This window comes from Choloepus didactylus, chromosome 9, assembly GCF_015220235.1.
Source record: "Choloepus didactylus isolate mChoDid1 chromosome 9, mChoDid1.pri, whole genome shotgun sequence".
In the NCBI taxonomy this organism is placed as follows: domain Eukaryota; kingdom Metazoa; phylum Chordata; class Mammalia; order Pilosa; family Megalonychidae; genus Choloepus; species Choloepus didactylus.
In genome coordinates this window covers 111761920-111779798 of record NC_051315.1, presented here as the reverse complement: position 1 = coordinate 111779798, position 17879 = coordinate 111761920, and positions in this window count along the sequence as shown.

Sequence of the window (17879 nt, the reverse complement as noted above, 5' to 3'; positions counted from 1 at the left end):
TAGGGAAAGAATTATATTGTAGCAAATACCTACTATGAAATAGAAGCTTTAGATATATGGACAGGGTCAAGACATTATGCCAGAACAGTGCATCTAGCATAAATTTGTGAGTGGGTGAATTTCTGGAAGGAAACACAAACTGTTAACAGAGGCTATTTTGGGCACTATGGGAAAAAAGATTTACTTTTCATTTCATTTTCTCTATTCTGGTTTGGAATTTTCCAACAATGTGCATGTACTATTATTTTAAAAATTCAACAGGGATTATTGGGTGGGAAGATCGTGGACCTTTTTTTTTTCTTTATGCTTAAAAACTTTTGTAACAAGAATATTTTGTTGTTTTGAAAGTGGGTAATAAATTATAATGTCCCCAAACTCAGGGCAATATAACAAAGTATATATTAGAAGTCTTTGTCCCACTCACCCCCTACCCTCCAGCTGAATCTTGTAGATAACCTCTTTTATTATTTCATGTACCTTTCCAAAATTTCTTTGTGCAGAATCAAGCAAAAATAAATATATTTTCTATCCCTCTTTCTTATACAAAAGGTGGCATAAAATGAACATTGTTCTGTCCCTTGTTTTTTCCGCTTACCAATATGTCCTGGATAATATCTTTCTATATCCCCACCCCACCCCCTTCTCATGTAAGCATTTAGTTCTATAAGTTTCCCTCTCAGTCCTGCTTTAGCTGTATCCCACACATTTTGATATGTGGTATTTCATTTTAATTCAGTTCACTGTATTTTCTATTTTCTTGAGTCTTTCCCTTTAACCCTTGGATTATTTAGAAGTGTGTTATTTAGTTACCAAGTGTTTGGAGATTTTTCTTTTATCTATTATCAATTTCTAGTCTGGTTCCATTGTAATCAGAGAAAATACTCATACTCATTAAATAATTTTAACTTTGTTAAATTTGTTGACATTTGTTTTATGCTCCAGGATATGATCTACCTTGGTAATGTTCTGTGGGTATTTGAAAAGAACATGCATTCTGCTATTGTTGGGTGTGGTGTTCTATAAATGTCGATTAGATTCTATTGATTGTTGGTGTTAATGAGTTTTTCTATATTCTTGTTTATTTTCTGACTAGTTGTTCTACCAATTGTTAAGGGAAGGGTGTTGAGGTCTCCAACAATAATTGTGGATTTGTCTATTTTTCCTTTCAGTTCTATCAGTTTTTGTTTCAAATGTTTTCTCAGCTCTGATGTTTGGGGCATACACTTTTAGGATTTCTATGTCTTCCTGGTGGATTGACCCTTTTATCATCACTTGATATCCCTCTCTGTCCCTGGTAATTTTCTTTGCTCTGAAGTCTACTTTGTATACTCATACTTTCACTCTTTCTTTCTTTTGATTAACTTTTGCATGATATATATTTTTCCACCCATTTACTTTCAACTTGTCTGTATCATTATATTTGAGATGAGTTTCTTTTAGGTGACATAGAGTTGGGTTGTGTTTACTCATTCCACCCTACCAAGGTCTGTTTTTTAAGTGGTATATTTAGATCATTTACATTTAATATGATTACTGATATGTCAGGGCTTAAGTCTGCCATTTTATTTTGGTTTTCTATTTGTTTCCTCTTTTTTTTTTTTTTGTTTCCTTATTTTCTTTTTCCTGTATTACTCTGGATTACTTTAACATTTTTAGAATTTTATGTTGATTTAGAATTTTATGTTGATTTTTACACTATAGTGAATCTATATATAGCTTTTTTAGTGGTTACTCTAGGTATTACATTACACACACACACACACACACACACACATAACTTATCAGTCTACTACTGGTGTTAGCATTGTGCCAGTCTGAGTGAAGTGTGGAAACCTTACCTCTCTTTACATCCCTTTACCTTTACCCATTTAGAATAAAATTGCCTCACCTATTTCCTGTACATACATTGAGAACATCAGACAGTATGATTTTTACTTCAACTTTCAAATGTAATTTAGAAAACTCAAGAGAAGGAGGAAAGCCTTTGTTTTTACCTATATTTTTACTCTGTTTCTTGTTCTTTCTTATTTCCTGATATTCCAGAATTCCTTCTTGTATAATTTCCTTTCTGTCTAGAGAATTTCCTTTAGCCATTCTTTTAGGTTAGATCTGCTGGTGACAAATTCTCTTAGATTTTCTTCATTTGAGAATCTTTATTCTTATTTTTTAGTATTTTTTTATTAGAGAAGTTGTATGTTTACAGAAAAATTGTACATAAAAATAGAGTTCCCATGTACCACCCCCCATTAGTGTGGTACATTTGTTACAATTATGAAAGAATATTGTTATAATTGTACTATTAACTATAGTCCATAGTTTATATTAGAGTTCACTGTTGGTGTTGTACAGTCTTTTATATTTTAATTTTTATTCTAGTAACATATATACAACTTAAAATTTCCCCTTTTAACCACGCTCAGATATGTTATTCAGGGCTGTAAATTATATTCACATGATATGCTACCAGCACCACCATCCATTACTTAAACTTTTCTATTCCCCCAAACAGAAATTCTGTACCATTTAAGTATGAACTCCCCATTTCCTACTGCACTACAGCCCCTGGTAACCTGTATTTCAGTTTTTTTTCTCTATTAATTTGCTTTTTGTAATGATTAGAATTTTATGTTGATTATTGTTGTTTTTTACACTATAATGAATCTCTTTATGTAGCTTTTGTAATGGTTACTCTAAGTATTATATTATACACACACACACACACACACACACACATAACTTATCAGTCTATACTGGTGTAGTAGCTTTTTTGTGTCTAGCTTATTTCACTCAACATGACGTCTTCAAGTTTCATCCATGTTGCCACTTGTATCGGAACTTCATTCTTTTTTATGGCTGAATAATATTCCACTGCACGTATATACCATATTTTGTTTATCCATTCATCAGTTGACTGATGAACATTTAGGTTGCCTCTGTTTTTTGGCAATTGTGAATAATGCTGCCCTGAACGTTGGTTTGCAAATATCTGTTTGAGTCCCTGCTTTCAAATCTTTTGGGTATGTACTTAAGATGGGATGGCTGGGTCTTATAGTGTGCTGGTTTGAATCTATTATGTGCTCCAGTAAAACCTAGGTTCTTTTAATCCAATCTTGTGAGGTCAGACCCATTGTGGGTGGGACCTTTTGATTAGGTTGTTTCCATGGAGATGTGACCCACCAAGTTCAAGGTGGGTCTTAATCCTTTACTGGAGTCCTTTAAGAAAGCTCACAGAGATAGAGAGAGCTTGGAAAGAAAACACCCCAGAAGAAGCAAGAAGGACCCACAGGAACAGAGAGAGAGAGAAATGCCCAGAGACATTTGGAGACAGCCATTGAAACCAGAACCAGGAGAGAAGGACAAGCAGACATTGCCATGTCTTTTTCCATGTGGCAGAAGAAACCTGGATGCTAGCAGCCTTTCTTCAGAGAAGGTATCCTCTTGTTGATGCCTTAATTTGGACAATTTCATGGCCTTAGAATTGTAACTAGTAATTCAATAAATCCCAATTGTTAAAAGCCAACCCATATCCGGTATATTGTATTCTTGCAGCTATAGCAAACTGAAATATATGGTAATTCTGTACTTAACTTTCCGAGCAAAAGCCTAATTGTCTTTTGCAGTCACTGCACCATTTTACATTCCCACCAGAAATTAATGAGTGTTCCTATTTCTCCACATCCTGTCCAACACTTGTCATTTTCAGTTTTTAAAATAGCAGCCATTCTAGTGAGTGTGAAATGGTATCTCATTGTGTTTCTTTATGCAATTTTATTTAGCTATATTCACATACCATACAATCATCCAAAGTGTATAATCAATTGATCACAGTATCATCATATAGTTGTGCATTCCCCACCACAATTTTTGAACATGTTCTTTCTCCAAAAAATAAAAATAAAAATAAAAATAAAAATAAAAATAAAAACAAAAGGAAAAGGAAACACCCCAAACATTTCATATCCCTCTCCCCCCTATTACTCATTTATTTCTGTCCCCATTTTCTAATCATCTATCCATACACAAATAAAGGTAGTGTGAGCCACAAGGTTTTCACAATCATATGGTCACCACCATGTAAGCTGTATAGTTATACAATCATCTTCAAGAATCAAGGCTACTGGGTTGCATTTCCACAGTTTCAGGTATTTTCTTCTAGCTATTCTAATGCACTAAAAACTAAAAAGGAGTATCTTTATAACACATAAGAATAACCTCCAGAATTACCTCTCAACTCCATTTGAAATCTCTCAGCCACTGAAACTTTATTTTTTTTTTGTTTTTTTTTTAATCATCATTTTATTAAGATATATTCACATACCACGCAGTCATACAAAACAAATTGTACTTTCGATTGTTTACAGTACCATTACATAGTTGTACATTCATCACCTAAATCAATCCCTGACACCTTCATTAGCACACACACAAAAATAACAAGAATAATAATTAGAGTGAAAAAGAGCAATTGAAGTAAAAAAGAACACTAGGTACCTTTGTCTGTTTGTTTGCTTCCCCTACTTTTCTACACATCCATCCATAAACTAGACAAAGTGGAGTTTGGTCCTTATGGCATTCCCAATCCCACTGTCACCCCTCATAAGCTACATTTTTATACAACTGTCTTCGAGATTCATGGGTTCTGGGTTGTAGTTTAATAGCTTCAGGTATCCACCACCAGCTACCCCAATTCTTTAGAACCTAAAAAAGGTGAAACTTTATTTTGTTTCATTTCTCTTCCCCCTTTTGGTCAAGAAGCCTTCCTCAATCCTACAATGCCAGGTTCAGGCTCATTCCCAGGAGTCACATCCCATGTTGCAAGGGAGAGTTACACCCCTGGGAGTAATGTCCCACATAGGGGAGAGGGCACTGAGTTTACCTGCAGAGTTGGCTTAGAGAGAGGCCACATCTGAGCAACAAAAGAGGTTCTCTGAGGGTGACTCTTAGGCACAATTATAAATAGGCTTAGCTTCTCCTTTGCAGTAACAAGCTTCATAAGGGCAAGCCCCCAGATCAAGGGCTCAGCTTACTAAACTGATAGTCCCTGTGCCAGTTTAAATGTATTGTGTCCCCCAAATGCCATTATCTTTGATGTAATCTTGTGTGGGCAGACATTATCAGTGTTGATTAGATTGTAATTCTTTCAGTGTTTCTGTGGAGATGCGACCCACCCAGCTGTGGGTGATGACTATGATTGGATAATTTCCATGGAGGTGTTGCTCCGCCCATTTGGGGTGGGCCTTGATCAGTGGAGCCATAGAAATGAGCTGACAGGCAGAGGGAACTGAGTGCAGCTGCAGCTGAGAGTGACATCTTGAAGAGGAGCTACAGCCAAGAGGGACACTTTGAAGAACGCACTGGAACTGAGAGGAGCTTCAGCTTACAGAGACATTTTGGAGATGGCCTTTGAAAGCCAACTTTTGCTCCAGAGAAGCTAAGAGAGGACAGATGCCCCCAAGAGCAACTAAGAGTGACATTTTGGAGAGAAGCTAAAGCCTAGGGAGGAACGTCCTGGGAGAAAGCCATTTTGAAACCAGAACTTTGGAGCAGATGCCAGCCACGTGCCTTCCCAGCTAACAGAGGTTTTCTGGACACCATTGACCATCCTCCAGTGAAGGTACCTGATTGCTGATGTGTTACCTTGGACACTTTATGGCCTTAAGACTGTAACTGTGTAACCAAATAAAACCCCTTTTATAAAAGCCAATCCATCTCTGGTGTTTTGCATTCCAGCAACATTAGCAAACTAGAACAGTCCCCAATGCTTGCAAGAATATCAGGAATTCCCTAGGTGGGGAAGTTTAATATTACCATATTTTCCACAGTCTCTCAAGAGGGCTTTGCAAATACTTTTTATTCTCTGTCCAAATTACTGTGGGATGTATCAGTGCTTCCTGCTAACCTGTACAAACCAACCAGATCTCACCCCCTATTCAAAAGTCCATGTAATTATGGTGTTTAAATAAACTGACCATACAAATTAAATTATATAATGTGCTACATAAAATATAGATTTGCACCAAATAAACATCTTTTCCTTTTGTTTCATACAGAAGTGGAAATTTTAAAACACAGTCAACCCTTGTGTATATGTTAGTTTTCACAAGGAAATGACTGAAATTATGGTACTATAACTCATAATCACTTTGGAAATATCCTATATATAAACTAGTTAAATCATACTTTCAGAGATATTACCTTATTGTGTATATGTTACATTTCATAATAGGGGAATAACTGAAACTGTGGAATTGTAACCTATAATATTCTTTGAAATTTGCTAACTACTTGTTAAATTGCACTTGGGAAGTTATTACTTTTATGTATATATGTTATATTCTACAATTAAAAAATGATTTTTAAAAAAACACAATATCATCCTTTACCCTTTAGTCTGATTTACCTTAGTCCTAACTGTGCCAGTTTGAATGTATTATGTCCCCCAAATGCCATTATCTTTGATGCAATCTTGTATGGGCAGACGTTATCAGGGTTGATCAGATTGTAATTCTTTGAGTGCTTCTATGGAATGCACCCCACCCAGCTGTGGGTGATGACTCTGATTGGATAATTTCCATGGAGGTGTTGCTCCACCCATCCAGGGTGGGTTTAAGTTGATCAGTGGAGCCATATAAATTAGCTGACATAACAGAAGGAACTCAGTGCAGCTGTGAGTGACGTTTTGAAGAGGAGCAAGCTTGCTAGAGAGGAACATCCTGGGAGAAAGCCATTTTGAAACCAGAACTTTGGAGCAGATGCCAGCCACGTGCCTTCCCAGCTAACAGAGGTTTTCCAGATGCCACTGGCCATCCTCCAGTGAAGGTACCCGATTGCTGATGTGTTACCTTGGACACTTCATGGCCTTAAGACTGTAACTGTGTATCCAAATAAACCCCCTTTTTATAAAGGCCAATCCTTCTCTGGTGTTTTGCATTCCGCGGCATTAGCAAACTAGAACACTAACCAAGTCCATTTTGTTCATATCTCTAATTGAAGTCTGATCTCTTTCAGCTTTTTAAACAGTTCCTGTATGGGGTAATGCTGACAGTCATAGCTGGGGAACTCTGGCTCTGAGTTTCAGGTGTCATACAGATTCTCGAAGTTACAGGGACCAACTTGATTACACACAAAGAGTTCAGCATCTCAGAATTTAGAAATAACCATTACAACTTGTGAATGGATGTGACTGCTCTAAGAGCTTATAATCTAGGAACCTTTACAATAAGCCTTCCCCTGATAAGCTATGCTCTCAGATTCAATTCTCAGAGTTTGCACATTATAATTACTCCATATTAGAGAGGCATTATAATATTTGTCATTTCAAATCTGGCTTATTTCACTCAACATGCTATCCTCAAGGTCCATTCACCTGGTTGCCAGCACTCTATATTCCATATTCCATTGTATGTATACACTACAGTTCCCCATTCCATTTATCAGTCTATGTACCCTCAGGCCACCGGCATCCACTAACAATCGTGAATATTGCTGCCATAAACACTGGTATGCAAATGTCCATTCATGACCCTGTTCTCAGTTCTTCCAAGTATATCCCCAATAACAGGGTTGCAGGACCATATGGCAACCCATTCTTAGCTTCCTGTGGAACCACCAAATTGACTTCCACATGGACTGTACCATTCTACTTCCCCACTAACAGGAATTAGGTATATCCCTCTCTCCACATTTTCTCCAGCACTTGTATCACTCTATTTTTTAAACAGTTTTATTCATACACCATACAATCTATTGTAAGTAAACAATTGATGATTCCTGGTATAGTAACATAATTATGCATTCACCACCAAAATTTATATGAGGATATTTTCACTTCTTCCACAAAGAAAGAGAAAGAGGAGGGAAAAAATGAAGAATGAAAAATAAAGGATAGAAGGAAAATAAAATAAAAAGGGAAGACAGCAACAACAACAACAACAAGAATCCCATACCACTCCTTTATATCCCCCTCTTACAGACATTTACCTTTGGTATATTGCCTCTGTTACAATTAATGGGAGCGTCTTACCATGTTACTGTTAACTATAGACTCTAGTTTGCATTGATTGCATTTTTTCCCCAATACCATCCCTTTTTCAACATCTAGCAAGCTTGACATTCATTTGTTCTCCCTCATGTAAAATAATTCTTACTTTTGTGCATTCAATCACCATCATTGACCACTCTAGGTTTCACTAAATTAGAAAATCCCATTCTTTATCTTCTATCTTTCCTTCTGGTGTCATACATGCCCCTAGCCTTTCTATTTCAACTGTACTCACACTCATCTTTGTTCAGAGTGCTTACAATACTGTGCTCCCATCACACAGTATTATGCTATCCATTTCTGGATCTATACAATCAATCCTGTTGAACCTTCCGTACTCCTTCAGCATCAAATGCCTGATCTCTAACCTCTTTCTATCTCCTGATAACCTGTGTTCTTAACTTTAACTCTCAAAGTTTGCTCATTAATGTTTTTTTTTATCTTTTTTTTTAAATCATCATTTTATTGAGATATATTCACATACCACGCAGTCATACAAAACAAATTGTACTTTCAATTGTTTACAGTACCATTACATAGTTGTACATTCATCACCTAAATCAATCCCTGACACCTTCATTAGCACACACAAAAAAATAACAAGAATAATAATTAGAGTGAAAAAGAGCAATTGAAGTAAAAAAGAACACTGGGTACCTTTGTCTGTTTGTTTCCTTCCCCTACTTTTCTACACATCCATCCATAAACTAGACAAAGTGGAGTGTGGTCCTTAGCTCATTAATGTTTGTTCATATTAGTGAGACCATACAGTATTGGTTCTTTTGTTTCTGGCTAATTTCACTCAACATAATGTCTACTGTCTACTATTTTGTCTTTTGGATTTTATATGTCATAATTTATTTTATTTTTCTTTTCCTCTCTCTCTCTTTTTACCCTTACTGACTGTCTGCATTTCTACACTCTTCTCCAAACCTCTCTCTTGTCTTTTCCTATCTGCCTGAAATGCTCCCTTTAGTATTTCTTGTAGAGCAGGTAACTTGTTCACAAACTCTTTCAGTGTCTGTCTGAAAATATTTTAAGCTCTCTCTCAGTTTTGAAGGAAAATTTTCCTGGAAATAGAATCCTTGGTTTGTAGTTTTTCTCTTTCAGTATCTTAAATATATCATACCACTGCCTTTTTGCCTCCATGGTTTCTACTGAGAAATCCACACGTAGTCTTATCTAGCTTCCCTTGTATGTGATGGATCACTTTTCTCTTGCTGTTTTCAGAATTATCTCTTTGTCATTGACATTTGATAATTTGATTAATAAGTGTCTTGGAGTAGGTCTATTTGGATCTATTCTGTTTGTGGTATGCTTCACTTCTTGGCTCTGTAATTTTATGTCTCTCATAAGAGAGGGAAATTTTCACTGATTATTTCCTCCATTATTCTTTCTGACCCCTTTCCCTTCTCTTCTCCTTCTGAGACAGCCATGACATGTAAATTCATGTGCTTCTTGTTGTCCTTCAATTCCCTGAGACCCTGCTCATATTTTTTCCATTCTTTTCCCTATCTGTTCTTTTGTGTGTAAGATTTCTGATGTCCTGCCCTATAGTTCATGAATCCTTTATTCTGCCTTCCCAAGTCTGCTGTTGTATGTTTCCATTGTGTTTTTCATCTCTTCTATCGTACCTTTCATTCCCATAAGTTCTGCCATTTGTTTTTTCAAGTTTATGAATTCTTCTCTATGGTCACCCAGTGTTTCTTTATATTCTTCATCTCTTTTGCCACATTTTCCTTCAGCTCATTGATTTGATTTAGATTTGTTTGAACATCTTTAATAAGTTGTTCCAACTCCTGTATCTCATTTTTGTTCCTTTGACTGGGCCATATCTTCATTTCTCCTTGTGTGAATCATAATTTTTGTTGTCTAGGCATCCAGTTTCTTTTGTTACCCCAGGTTTTCCCAGGCCAGATGGGCCCAGGTCTCAGGAGGAGGGTGTAATCAGTATCAAGTTTTCCTGAGGATGAGTTCCAGCAGATTGTCATACTTTCCTATGAGGCCTCTAGACTCTGTGCTGCTCCTATCCTGAAGCAGGTGGTCCTTGTCAGCCTGCAGCTCCCCACCAGTGTAGGCTTGATTCTTGAAGACAGTTGTATAACTATATAGCTTATACTATGTGACTGTGTGATTGTGAAAACCTTGTGGCTCACACTCCCTTTATCCAGTGTATGGACAGATGAGTAGAAAAATGGGGACAAAAAATAAATGAATAATAGGGAGGAATGGGGGGATGAAATGTTTTGGGTGTTCTTTTTTACTTTAATTTTTATTCTTATTCTTTTTTTTTTTTGCGGTAATGAAAATGTTCAAAAATTGGTTGTGGTTGATGAATGCACAACTATATAATGGTACTGTGAACAACTGATTGTACACTTTGGATGATTGTATGGTATGTGAATATATCTCAGTAAAGTTGAATTTAAAAAAAAAGGCAAGAAATGAAAGAAAAAGAAACAGCAGAACAGATGTGACAAATAAAAAACACAAAATAATTGGGAGAACAGATATGAATTAGAGGGAGGCTTCCCTAACCTAGAAGGTATTAAGTTCCCTTGCTTTTGCAGGGAAGAGAAGAGCCAGATGGGAAGCAAGAGTGAGGAAATGTGGCTCCCTGAGAAAGGAGGTTCTTGCAACTTTCCCCATTCCCATCGTTCATTTGTGGTTTATTCTTTAGAATTTCCTTTATTGAGTTGATGTACTCTCTGTTTTTGTTTGCCAGAGAATACATTTTCATCTTTTTTTTAAAATTTTCTCTTGGTATAAAATTATATATTAAAAATCCTTTTCTTTTAGCACACTGTCTACTGTCTTCTGAATTCCATTTTCTATTGAGCGGGCAGCTATTAGACTGTCACCTCTTTGAAAGTAACCTGCCTTCTTTTTTCAGCTGCTTTCAAAATTTTTTCTTTGTCTTTAGTTTTTCTGCAGTTTTCTCTATACTGTTTCAAGGCATGGGTTTCTTTTCATTTATCCTCCTTGAGATTCATACACTTCTTGAATCTAGGAATTATCTTTAAATTCTGGAAAATCTCAACAATCTTTTTAGATAGTTCTCTGTTCCATTCTCTCTCTACCATCCTTTTGGGGCTCTGTTAAATATATATTAGACTTTCCTATTATAACCTCTTCCTCTCTTTTATATGTATTTTACATATCTTTTTTAACTTTCTGCATGGCACTATGGGTAACTTCTTCTGACCTAATGGTCAGTTCTCTCTTCAGCTGTGTCTATTTTGCTGTTAAATTCATTTAATTTTTTACTTTTGTTTATGTATTTCTCATCTTTCAAAGTTCTATTTGGTTCTTTTTCAAATCTGCTATGCCACTTTTTATACTTTTTCAAGCTTGTGCTATAGCTATTTAAACACATAAATATATATATAAAGTGTCTGATAATTCCAGTTTCTGAAGTCTCTATGGGTCTTTTCTGCTGGTTCTTGCTCATGGTTCCTAGATTCCTTGTGTACCCAATTATTTTCAACCATGTGCTGGATAATGTGGGAATACTTTATGGACTTGGAAGAAGGTAATTTTTTCCAGAGAGCATTTGTGTTTATTTCTGCCAGGCATCTGTGGTCATTACCTATTCAGTGCCACCTTAAACCAAGCTCAAGATTTGACACTCTCTGGGCCATTTAGATAAGGAGAAACTGTGCTGTAAATCCATGTAAGAGTTACTTTACTTCTGGATTACAGTTACTCTGAAGTTGTGGTCCTTTGAGATCCCAGCTCTTTATGGAGAGGATCACCTATCATATGCTCAACTTGTGTGGGTCTTGGATAACCTCCCACCCCCTGTGCCCCTCATGGATCCTAAAATGAAAGTTTGCTAGAATTGACAGATGTACCAGAGCAAAAGCCACTTCTGTTCTCACTAACTTCACTGTTTGCATTTTCCTTTTACTTGGAGCTTAGGAAATCCTTACTCTCTTGTCTTTTCAGAACTTTTATAAAGGATGCTCTTTATATTTTATTCCACGTTTTAACTTGTTTTCAGTGGAAGAGGTTTTCTGAAAAACTTAGCCTGCCCAAACTCCCAAATGTCTAAGCCAAAGGTATTCCCTTTCCTCCCAGAAGACCTCACTCTTGTAACTCAAAGGCCAGATGTTGCTCCACTTTGCACTGTGTCATTTCTTCCCTGAGACAACAACTTAAAAAACTCCAAACTTGAAAGAAAAAAGGGCTATGGGGTAGGAGGGAGTAACCGTCCCCATTCTGGTTAATATTTCAAAAAATTGCCCCACCATATATGTAAACTGCTTAACCCTGTGCCCAGCACCTGGTTAGGGCTAGGTAATTAGTTGCTGTTGTCATGATTATTATTTCCATATCCAAAATCACCTTCTTCAGGAAGCCTTCCTTCATTAACCCTGTCCTATTCCAATCCTTCTTTTACTTGGTCTTCCCCAAATATCTTTATAACTCCATTGACACCCTATAGATTTTCTCTAATTGCTTTTTCAAATTTGCAATCTTTTTCCTGGGAAAATGTAGAGAACTCAGCATGACCTCAGAAGCCTTTGATGGTGACTATGTCTTCTGTTTCTTTATTCACTCTGGTATCAGCTAAAACACTTTCAGCTGCAGGTGACAGAAGACCTCATTCAAACTTCATTAAACCAAAAAAGGTTCTGTTGGTTCATGGGACTGAAAAAAATTCCAGTGGTAGGTCTTCAGCTACAGTTTGATCCAGGAGCTCAAGGTATGTCAGGGGCACCTGGTCTTTCTCTCACAGTGGCACACTGGCCATCTGTTCTGGCTTCGTTCTCAGGCAGGCCCTCTCTGCATGATAGGCCCCAGAATCTACACACTTACATCTTCACAGCTCCAAATCCAGCAGGAAAGAGTTCCCTTCCCATGAGCTCCAACAAAAGTCCCAGGATTCACCCCTATTGGGTCAATTTTGTCAGTGGCCCTGCTGTAGCCAGGGGATTTTGTGTGCTCATTGGTTAACTTAAATCAGAATCAGAGGTATACTTCCTGGAACCCAAAGTTGGGCTTCTCCAAAATTAGGCACCCTGAGATCGGGGAATTGTGGTTCCCTGAAGGAAAACTTGGGACTTGCCAAAAAGGAGTAACTTGATATCGGGTGGGCAAATGCACCACCTGTCCTCCACAATCCCCAACAGCTCGTAGGAAAAAGGCTCAGTACTTCCATTTACAAGTTGCTGGTTCTGTACAGGTCCTTGGGACACTGGCACAGATACTGCTCAGTTTCAGCCACACACAGATGGAACAGGAGCTGGAGTGTCTGGGTAAGTGACATGGAGGCTGTCCTCTCAGCCTCCCAACTGGTCCTTGCACAGGGGAGCCCCATTTGTGATTTATCCATAGTGGATCTCATCCAGGCCATTCCCTTGGCCTCCTCAAGCTGTTTCCCTCCCTATCACATAAAAACAACACCCGAGCAGGATCTCCGAATCCATGTCCTAGATGAATCAGCTATTCAGAGATGGCAGCCAAATTCACCCCAAGCTCAGGGTACAGGCTCCTTATTCTACACCCTGACAAAACAGGAAGTAGGGTTTCAAGAAATATGAAACCATGGCCAGAGGCTGAAATCAATCACCCAAAGAGTATTTATTACCCCTCCGAAGCCAGTACTTTCTGCTGATTCTCCCTGCCAAAGAGGATGGCGGGGGGGGGGGGGGGGTGGCTGGACTGGCAGCAAGAGCAGGGCAGGGGCAGGGCGGGGGCAGGGCAGAACCCTCCTTCTTTAAAATAGGTGTTGAGCAGTGCTGGTGCCTGCCCACCCCCCAGCTGGGGCCCTCCTCCGTCCCACCCTCCATGCCACTGGGAGGGAGATGACTGCCCTCCCAGGCCTGCCTGCCTTCAGGGCCCCATAGCTGGAGTCCAGCAGGACTGGGAAGCAGGTGGCGACCTAATAATAATATTAATTATAGTAACCACTTGCTGAGCATGTATCACAGTCCACGCTGGTGCTTTACATAAAATTTAATGGTTAGGGGTATGTGCCAGTTTGGATGTAGTATGTCCCCCAAAACGCCATGTTCTTTGATGCAGTCTTGTGGGGGCAGATGTATTAGTGTTGATTAGGTTGGAATCCTTTGACTGAGTGTTTCCATGGAGATGTGATTCAATCAGCTGTGGGCGAAACCTTTTATTGGATAATTTTTATAGAGGTGTGGCCCTGCCCATTCAGCATAGGTTTTAATTAAATCACTGGAGTCCTTTAAAAACGCTGGCACAGACCCAGACGCTAGCTGGCTTAGCTCCGAGATGCTTGGAGTTGTGGACCCCTAACGTGTAGCTGCAGCTGAGAACGGCCTTTGAAAGCAGACTTTTTCTGACACCTTGCTCCAGAGAAGCTAAGAGAGGACAGATGCCCCAAGAGCAACATTTTGGGGAATGCCATTTTGAAATGCAACCTAGGAGCAAGCAGACGCCAGCCACGTGCCTTCCCAGCTAACAGAGGGTTTCCAGATGCCAAAGGCCTTTCTCCAGTGAAGTTACCCTATTGTTGATGCCTTACCTTGGGCACTTTTATGGCCTTAAGACTGTAACTTTGTAACCAAATAAACCCCCTTTATAAAAGCCAATCCATTTCTGGTATTTTGCATGATGGCAGCATTAGCAAACCAGAACAGGGTATGAGCTCCAGAGACCCTGGGTTTGATTCTCAGAGGTAGGCAGGCCAGGACAGGGGTTGGGGAGGTTCTGTGATTTTCAATCTGCCTCTTCCACTGTGGGTTCAAACAGCTGCTCCAGCTCCCACCATCATCTCGTAATTCCAGCCAGTAGGAAGTGGAACACCTGCCCCATCCTTTTGAGGACACCCTATTAAAGCTGCATACAACACTGCTTCTCAAATTTCATTGGCAGATTACAAGGGGTGACAGTGTGATTGGGAAAACCTTGTGGATCGCACTCCCTTTATCCAGTGTATGGATGGATGAGTGGAAAAATGGGGACAAAAACTAAATGAAAAATAGGGTGTGATGGGGGGATGATTTGGGTGTTCTTTTTTACTTTTATTTTTTATTCTTATTATTTTTAGTGTAAGGAAAATGTTCAAATGCACAACTGTATGATGATACTATGAACAGTTGATTGTACACCATGGATGATTGTATGGTATGTGAATATATCTCAATAAAACTGAATTCAATAAAAAAAATTTCATTGGCAGAAATCACTAAGCCATACTATCTGCAAAGGAAAACAGAAAATATAATCTTGTACTCAGCTAAAATTGTAGGGATTTACTAGTAGAAGAGAGGAGAATAGATATTGTTCTGCCAGAGCCTACATGTCTGGCCACAGCTCCCTCACTCCTCAAAGAACACATTCACAACCCCCTCAAAGGAGGCAAGTCAAAATGTCATCTAGGGGTGGCTCACACTCCCTTTACCCAGAGAATGGACAAATGAGTAGAAAAATGGGAACAAAAACTAAATGAAAAATAGGGTGGGATGGGGGGTGGTGGAATGTTTTAGGTGTTCTTTTTTACTTTTATTTTTATTTCTTTTGGAATAAGGAAAATGTTCAAAAATTGACTCTGGTGATGAGTGCACAACTATATGGTGGTACTGTGAATAACTGTACACTGTGGATGATTGTAGGGTATGTAAATATACCTCAATAAAATCATATTTTTAAAAAAATGTCATCTAGATACGGCACCCTGCTCAGGGTCCAGGATCCCTGAGGGCAGGCAGTTCTTTCTCCCACGTACACATGGGGCTCCTCGTAGGCTGGCCACCTAGAAACCCAGAGGGACGCAATCTGCCCCTCCCACAAAAAACCGTGCAGTAGGAACAGGAGGGGTACGATTAAAACATCCACTAGGAACAGGAAAGAATGGCAGACACCTGGCAGTTTCTGGGCTCTTAACAATTACTAAATCCAGCTGGGCAGGAATTGGCTCGGTCGGCTCAGCCGGCCACACCTGGTTCTGTTCTCTTGGAGGCTCTCCCCTTTCTACTTTCCCACGTGGCTTCTGGTTTCGCCTCCTGGGAGGATTTTTCTTATCCAATATCCTCTTGGCTGCATTGAACATGACCTTGTGGCCTTACAGTTTTTACAGTGCTCTTCCTGCTGGTACAGATTCAGGAAAGCTGGAGGTATTGGGTGGGTGGGTGGGTGCGGGTTGTCAAACCAAGCCTTGCTGATCAGGTTTATGGTTTCTTTATCCACACAATGCCCTCAAAATCTTAGAAAGTGTGAGCAGCCACCTTCCGGATTTGGCCTAGTTGTTAAGCTGCAGCCTGCCCTTGAGTTCCCCCCGCCCATCGAGTGGTGCAAAGATGGCGCCCACATCCTGCTTCCGCTTTGTGATGTATGTGACAACCCTCTGTATTCACCAATCATGCTTGTATGCGTGGCGTTTGCCCATTGGATATACGTAAGGTTTATAAGAAAGTTCCCGGGCAGAGCTCGGGGAGACAGCCCACAAGGAGCCGCGCCTGACGGCCGCATCGAGGTTGTTCTCCCCCGAGGCGTCTTGCCCCGGGCGGAACCTGTAAAGAGGATGATTGCCTAGTTCCATTAAAAGCCTACATGCTTCACTGCTGCGAGTCCAGAGTGATCACGAGTGCGTCGGGTAAGACATTGTCCGCACCCTCTCTCCCCTTATCTCTCTGGTCCCCATCGCCGGCCGACCGAGGACTCGAGGCGGGGCGGAGAAAGCGCCGGACAAGAAAGCTTCTGATCATTTCCACGTTTGAGTAACTACAGCCTACGGTTTTGTGCAGACATTATTTTTATACTTGAATATTCTGGACTTGGTGTTCTTCCTATTCTCCTCCCTCTCAAACCTTGAGGCCATCCGAAAATATACACTTGGCTGTGAAAGGAGCTCCCTTATTCTGATTTCTGCCCATTGGGCTGGCTCCCACTGTCTGCCGAACAGCATGTGCTTGAGAAAGTCTGGGGACCACAGGTGCAGCCTTTGCTAAGGCTTCCTTTTCTGAATCACCTCTTATTACTAGCCTGAGTGCACCTCTCTCATAGGACTTTGCTAGTAGCAGCAAGAAGCAGCCAACACACCAACAGTCTGTGTTTTTCCAACCAGTTTCCCTGAGTCAAGGCTCTGTCAGCATCTGATCTACCTTCTAAGGCATTGCAGATGACAGACTTATCAAATTTTGCTGTAACATAACAAGGGTCACCAGTTTACCAACCTGCAATATTTATTCTGGCTCTCTGTTGTCCAATCTCTAAGACAATGCCAACTTGTTTCAGGATTTTAATGCAATGCCACTTACAGATACCAAAATTCTGTATTATTTACAATAATAATTTGTAACAATAATAATTTTTTTGGTTGCTGTAACAAGGACTCAATTTAAAAAATGGCTTAAATGAGAAAATTTAGTTCTCTCTCACCTAATAGTCTGCACATAGGCAGAGTAAGGCTGGTAGGCTGACTCTGCAACCCTCTACAAACATCTTCCATCCTGGGTACAAGATGGCTGCTCTAGCTCCTGCCATTCCATTGACATTCCAGCCAGCAGAAGGGGAAAAGGAAAAAGGTAACTCAAGCCTCTTTTCTTGAAGGCCTGACCTGGAAGTCACTCATGTCACTTCTACTCATTTCTCATTGGACAAAACTTAGTTACAAGGCCATATTTAGCTGCACCAAGGAAGGCTAGGAGTATGTCTGTATTATGAACAGTCATGTCAGCTAAAATTCAGGTGATTCTATTACTAAAGGAAGAAGAAAAAAGTAGATATTGGGAGGCAACTGGCAGTCTCTGATACTGTACATTTTTATCCCCATTTTACGTGCATGGAAACAGACTCAGAAAAAAAGAAGAAAAGCAATGCTTTCCAAGGTCTTACTGCAGAGCATGGAATTTAATCAGGTCTG